This window comes from Garra rufa, chromosome 10 (genome assembly GCF_049309525.1).
Source record: "Garra rufa chromosome 10, GarRuf1.0, whole genome shotgun sequence".
Taxonomy (NCBI): Eukaryota; Metazoa; Chordata; class Actinopteri; order Cypriniformes; family Cyprinidae; genus Garra; species Garra rufa.
The window spans coordinates 1,737,882-1,745,381 of NC_133370.1; positions in this window are offsets into that span (position 1 = coordinate 1,737,882).

Here is a 7,500-nt window from a genome sequence, read left to right on the forward strand (position 1 = left end):
AATCCGTGCGCACGCTTTCGCAATCCGTTCCCACAGTTTGTAAACTGCTCTCACGGATTTGTGGCCCCGCCCCCAAATTCAACCAGGACACCTGTTTATATGCTGGATGCATTGTTTTGCATTTATTAAACTTTATTTCTCAGTAGGCTATATGAGACTATGCAACACTGACAAAACAGAGTTTTTAGCTTTATTTTATATTAATCACGAATAGATTAGCTGCCAAAACATCATGTGTTTTAACCTATTGGTTATTAATGTAAAATAAACGATAAAAAGAAGCCTGTTTTGTAAGTGCGGTCATGGTACCAAAATAAAATAATAAGTGAAGAGCGCTGTTCAAACGGCTTTGTTTTATATATTTTTCAAAATATAAAATTACCTGAATTAAAAAAAAAAAAAAAAAACGAGTTTTGGAGAGGAGAAGGTAAAAAGCAATACAAAACAAATAATGTACAGGTTATGTTGCCATTCCTTTGCTCTCAGACTAAATGCAATGTAATAATAGGCCTTATTTAATAATAACATTAATAGTGCAGCATGTATCTAACTCTGGGTGAAAAGCTTATCATAATCACAAATCCGTGAGAGCAGTTTACAAACTGTGGGAACGGATTGCGAAAGCGTGCGCACGGATTATGATTTTGTGGGTACGGATTCAAAATCCGAGGGTACGGTTTACAAAATCTGAGCGCACAGATTGGAAATTCGTGGGCACGGTTTGTTAATCCGTGGGCATGAATTGTTAAACCGAGGGAACAGTTTAAGAATTCGTGAGTACGGTTTATAAACTGAGGGAACGAATTGCAAAACCGTCCCCACGGATTAATTATTTTTCTTCTACAGGTGACGTAAGGGGCTCCGTAATCATGCAATTCTGAGGGAGGAAAAAAAAAATAAAAAATATCGCAATAAGATTTATTATTATTTATTATTAATTCTGACTTTATAACTCACAATTGCGAGTTTGTATCATGCAATTCTAAGAAAAGTCGCAATAACTTTATTTACTATATTATATTAATTTATTATTAATTCTGACTTTATAACTCGCAATTGTGAGTTTATATCTCACAATTCTGAGAAAAAAAAACCTGAATTGAGAGTTTGTATCATGCAATTCTAAGAAAAGTCGCAATAACTTGTTTTTAAATTTATTAAATTTATTTATTATTAATTCTGATTTTATAAATCGCAATTGTGAGTTTATATCTCACAATTCTGAGAAAAAAATCTGAATTGCAAGTATGTATCATGCAATTGAGGAAAGAAAAAAAAAAAAAAAAAAAAAAAAAAAAAAAATCGCAATAACTTTGTTTTTATTTGTTATTAATTCTGACTTTATAACTCGCAATTGTAAGTTTATATCTCACAATTCTGAAAAAAAAATCTGAATTGAGAGTATCATGTAATTCTGAGAAAAATTGCAATATTTTTATTTATTAATTATTTTTTACATTTATTTTATTTATTTATTTATTAATTGCAACTTTATAATTGCAATTGTGAGTTTATATCTCACAATTCTGAGAGATAAAAAAATCAGAATTGCAAGTTTGTATCATGCAATTCTGGGAAAAATCTCAACTTTTATTTATTTATTTTTAATTCTGACTTTATAACTTACAATTCTGAGAAAAAAAATCTAAATTGCGAGTTTGTATCATGCAATTCTGAGAAAAAAAAATTGCAATAACTTTTTATTTGTATTTTATTTATGTAATTATTATTAAGTCTGACTTTATAACTCGCAATTGTGAGTTTATCTCTCAAAATTCTGAGAAAAAAATCTGAACTGCAAGTTTGCATCATGCAATTCTGAGACAAATCGCAAATATCTTCTTTTTTTTTAATTATTCAGTGCTGGAAACAAGCTTCCATATATTGTAGTATCAAGTTAAGGGCTTTTAAATATTTTATTTTATTTCAGTTGATGTTTTGAAAATAAAGCCTGTTTTGAGGACTTTAAGATTTTCTGCATTGTGAAATCTGAGCCAGACACTTTCCTAACAGGTTTTGTGAGATTCACTCATCTAGTTTGTGTTTGTAAATGGCACAAACACAGCTACACACCTGTAGGTCCTTCAGTAAAGTGTCCTATGATGATCTGTTCTTGTTCTCCTCCTGGTTTCTGTCTGGACCAGGTCACCTGCACCACCTTCTCGTCGGCCTCCACCATGAAGCGGCAGGGCAGCCGGGTCAGAGTGCCAGAGAACGAGCGCAGGGCCAGCGATGGAGACGGCTCGATAAACTCACTGTGAACACAGACTGACACATAAAGAGACAGTGTGAACATCTGCAAACAGCACTGAATGGATTTACTATTAGTCACGAGGTGAGGGCTGAGGACGGTTAATAATAAACCCACGCTATCATGATCCATCGCTCTTGCCCTACAAACATGTCACGAAAAAACCAAGGACGTTCCCATGCAGGACAATGAGAGAGTTACACATATGTGACCAGTCCAAAAAAATAAATAAATAAAAATCAATGCAAAATGCTGAAATACATTCTATATCAATTATTGTTGACATGCAATGATGTATTTATACTAATACAAGCATGCAACGTTTCCTGGTGATTATGCATTTACAAAAATCATACATTTTCAGCCAATATGAGATGTTAATCATTGCATATTTGAAAATAATCAGGAAAACCTATTTTTTTTAAGGGGAGACACTGCTGGCAAAAACTGTTTTTATCATCCATTTGAGATTTTGGGCTTTTTTGAAGACACGGTTAAGTGTTTCTTTTATAGCACTTTATCTATTTGTGTCTGTTTTTTTTTTTTTCTTGCAAAATTAGTTTTTCTCCTACACATGCAATTTTGTATTTATACTTGCACAAGCACACAATTTTCCTGGTGATTATGCATTTACATAATCGTATATTTTCAGCAGTGGCGGAGCTAGAATTTTTTACATGGGGTGGCCACTGCTATTTCAGGGGGTCCTCACACACGAACTGTACTCATAAAGTTGAAATAATAAATTAAGGAATTCTAAAGTTTTATTTGCAAAAATAATGCTGAGTTCATTTACAAAAACATTAGCATAAAGAAAAAACTACTAAACAAAAAATACTGCAATTAGACATAGCAGACATCAAACCCAGATTTGAAAACAAAAACAAAAACAATTTTAGTCATCACTTACAAACTTATCCTAGGTATGTTTAAAACAACATAATTCTGCTGTTCTGATGAGAACTGGCAAAACGTTTCACAAATTCATCCATGTTGAGGGAGCGTGCCCTCCTTGACTCAACACTGAGAATGCCTAGGTGACTTAACCTGTCATCAGACATTGTTGTCTTAAGGTGGGTTTTAATAAGTTTTAACGCAGGGAAGCTTCTCTCGCAAGTTGCATTGCTCACTGGTGTAACAAGAGACATTTTACAAAGTCCAAATAACATTGTTAATTAAATATAATAACTTATATACAGGGAACAAAATTCACTTTTTCACTTTTTACCAAAAAATAAATAAATAAAAATAGGAGCACCCAATTTCTTTTTTAGTAATGCACCGATATTGATTCTTCATGGTCTATTCTGATTGCCGATGTTTTACAAGCAAATGGGCTGATTCTGAAAGCCTTTTTTACATATTTTATGCCTTAAGCAAGGGACAAGAAGCCATTTATAGGTACAGCCATTTAAATTTGAGACAACCACTGCATTTTTAAACAATCTACATAAATAACAAAATATATTATAAATAACAAAAATAAACGACACAGTTCTTTCTTAGTCGTGAAGAATAAATGCAGCCATAATCAAAGTAGGCTACTCTTTCAATATTCAATGTGCAAATAGAGACCGAATCTTTCAAGCATGATAATAATAATAATAATAATAATGCGAGTTTGAGATTATAGCCCACATACTAATATTTAAAATTGCTTTTGAATGCAGTGCGCGTTTCGTTTTAATGATCGTGCGAAACTCTCAGCAGCGCTGAGCGTGCATTCTACAATACAAGAGATTACTTTAACAAAACCATTTGAAAGTGGGAGGACACAAACGGGACTTTCAAAAACGTGTCCCCAGTGAAAATTACGTCTCCCGCCGAGTTATCATCTGATGTGAATGTATGCCGCGTTGTACAGTAGCCTATATTTTGACTGAGACTTAAAATGTAACAATGTAAAGATTAAGTTCAAATGGTTATGTAATGTTGGAGCTCACAGCAACCTGTCACTGCATCAGCTCACAGCAGTCTGTGCAGTAGTTAGGCTACCGAAAGTTTTGTAAAGAAATGAAACCAAGTCGCACCACAACAATTTCTCACTCTTGCATAAAATATAATTAGATTTTGGGAGCATATGCGACAAAACGGTCGCAATTTCGAGCGAGACAGTGTCTAAAGTGTGAATTGATCTCTCTAATCTCATTAAGTTAACTGATGTCGTCGTCGCCAAGTTAATTTACACAACGGATAATAAACGTTACCCAGCAAACAAACCTTATGATAAACTATAAAACGTACGGTATTACAAATATGATGTTTTATTATTCGTCTTACATTGATGCTCATGTCTTTGGCTCGTCTTGATTTGAAAATGGCTTAAGCAGCGTTACCGGCAAAATTCTAAAACTTCTTTAGACAAATGAGATGTCAATCAGCATCAGGTACTGCCAGCAGCAAATAAAATTTTGGACACCCCTCTGGCTCCGCCACTGATTTTCAGCCAATATGAGATGTTAATCATTGTGCATATGATTAGGTTTGATTTTAAAGACTGATATATGAAATAATCAGGAACACCTCATTTTTAAGGGGACTATATATATATATATATATATATAAATAATTACTGTATATAATTACATATATAATTACTACTGTTCATATATAATTTGCTTGATTTTTTACGTTTTATTTCACCCCAAAAATGGTAAAAAAAATACACTATTTTCTGAATTATGGAGTGACAATATAAGAAAAAAGAAAATCCCCTCTGTAAAAACATTTGACTAAGTTACACACCGACCCTCCCCCCAAAAAAATCAATGCTAAATGCTAAAATACATTCTACATCAATTATTATTGGCATGCAATGATGCATTTATACTAATACAAGCATGCAACTTTTCCTGGCGATTATGTATTACAAAATCGTACATTTACAGACTATACGCCATGTTTATCGCTGTGCATATGATTGGGTTTGATTTTAAAGACTGATATATGAAATAATAGCCAGGAAAATCTAATTATGCGTGTTTAATGTCTGGTATCATATTTGGCATTTATGGTTCATATTGTCAGGATTTGAGTCTGTTATTGTTCTGTTTTCCTAGTGTTTTTCCCCCTTGTTTCCTATTCAAATGGTTTAGTCCATGTCTCCCCCTTCTGGTTTTAGTCATGCCCATATTTGTATTTCCCCCTAGTCATCCTGTTATCTTGTTTGTAGCCACGCCCCGTTTGTATTGTTTTAAGAGTCTGTGTTTGCTCACTCCCTTTGTCCATCGATGCATTGTTACTTCTGTCAGTTTTGCTCCATGTTCTTCGTTTTGTTTTCTTTAAATAAATATCAGTGTTTTATTTTACTCCGGTTTCCAGCGTCTGCTTCTACTCTCCTCATCCTGCTAAACTGTGACACATAGTCTAATAGTTTTATTTAGAGACTTAAACTGAGCAAAAGCCTGAATTTGCTGCAGATGCATATAATGAAATTGATGCTTGTAATGCTTGTAAATTAAGATTCTGGCATAAAACGATGTAAATATCAGTGGTCACTCTATATCTCCAACGTTCCTCAAAAGATGTGAGATGTTTTGGAGGTTTGGGAAGATCATTCCTCCACTGAGGAACAGTGAAAGTAAAGCTTCTGGAAACAAACGTTCCTCAAAAGATCCTGATGATCAGATTTGAGACTAAAAAATTACTCACGGAGAATCAAGTAAAGCCAAGCTGCTTCAGTCCAGTAAGGAAGTATGAGTAGTTATTCTGATGTTTACTTGATCAAAGTAAGACAAGATTTGACGGCAAAAAGACTTGAAGCACCAGCTGAAGATGGACGTTTGTGACCCTGGACCACAAAACCAGAAGAGTACTTTTGTTTTAAATTTAGATTTATATATCTGAAAGCTGAATAAATACAGTTCCAATTGATGTATGGTTTGAACTCGTTGAAAATCTGCAATCTGAGGATGCAAAAAACAATCTAAATATTGTGAAAAAAAATCTTTAAAGCTTTCCAAATGAAGTTGCATATTACTAATCAAAACTCTATAAAATATTTTTGAATGGCTGTTGCAATTATTTAGACTAAAAAGTCTACTCATCATAACTATTGTAGCCATGTCCAGATCAAATCAAAATCCCTAACCAAGTTGATTCTTATTCCAAGTTGAACTCAAAAGTGGTACCCTTGTTTTACGTCACATCTATTTTAAGTGATAAATAGTGGTTAATATTGACCACTCAAGAATACCAATGCACAGTGCAGGGTTTCTGCAGATATGAACAAGTGAAATTTAAGACTTTTTAAGACCTTTTTAATACCACCTTATATGAAATTTAAGACCTAAACCTGTAATGGAAATAGATATTATATTACATGCATATGTGATATTTAATGTGTTTAATGTAAAAAGTAAACAAAATTTCATGGCTGTCATAAATTAAATTTATTACTACGATATACAGTGAACTTTCCATATCAGCAGATACTATTCCACACAAAATATCCCCATAAAAGTACCACTAGAAATATCTGATTTAAAAAAAAAAATTCTGAAGCGATTTTTTTTTTTTTACTTTTGAAATGTATGCGTACCTTTGAAATTTATTTTATGAATTTATCAATAAATTCTAAATGGCTGTTAGCAGTGAGATTACATAATTTACACTGCAAAATTAAAAGTGAGATTAATGTTTTAAATACATTTATTGATTTATAAATATATATATTATAAATGTTATATAAATACTGCGATTCTGTCTGAAGACGCAGTAACTTCCACAGAGGGAGAAAAAAAATCTACAGTTGTTAGCAACTGGCCTTAGCCAAGCCCTATATTCAGTTTTTCCAAGCCCAGTTTCGCTAAACTTGCACTTCCTCATAGCTAAAAAGTTAAATCCATTTGACTTCTGCGGTACAATCCGAGAGAGACTCGCGCCAATAACAGAAAGCTGATTGGCTATTGCATGCTGGTCTCATTTGTAGTTTAAATTCAGCAAATTATATTTGGAATAGTGAAATAAAGAACTACAACACCACGGAAACAACAGAAAGAGAATTTAAATGAGCATTAGAGGTAGCGTTACATGGACATCGGAAAAATAAGACCTGTGTAAAATTATTTAAGACCTAGAACAGCGAATTTAAGACTTTTTAAGGCCTAAAATTTTGATTTTTAAATTTTAGACTTTTTAAGACCCCGCGGAAACCCTGACAGTGAGAGAAGATATAAAGAATCCGATCTACAAGTCATTACTTTTACAAATAATTTAATCCACATTTAAAAATACTATGATATGAAAAT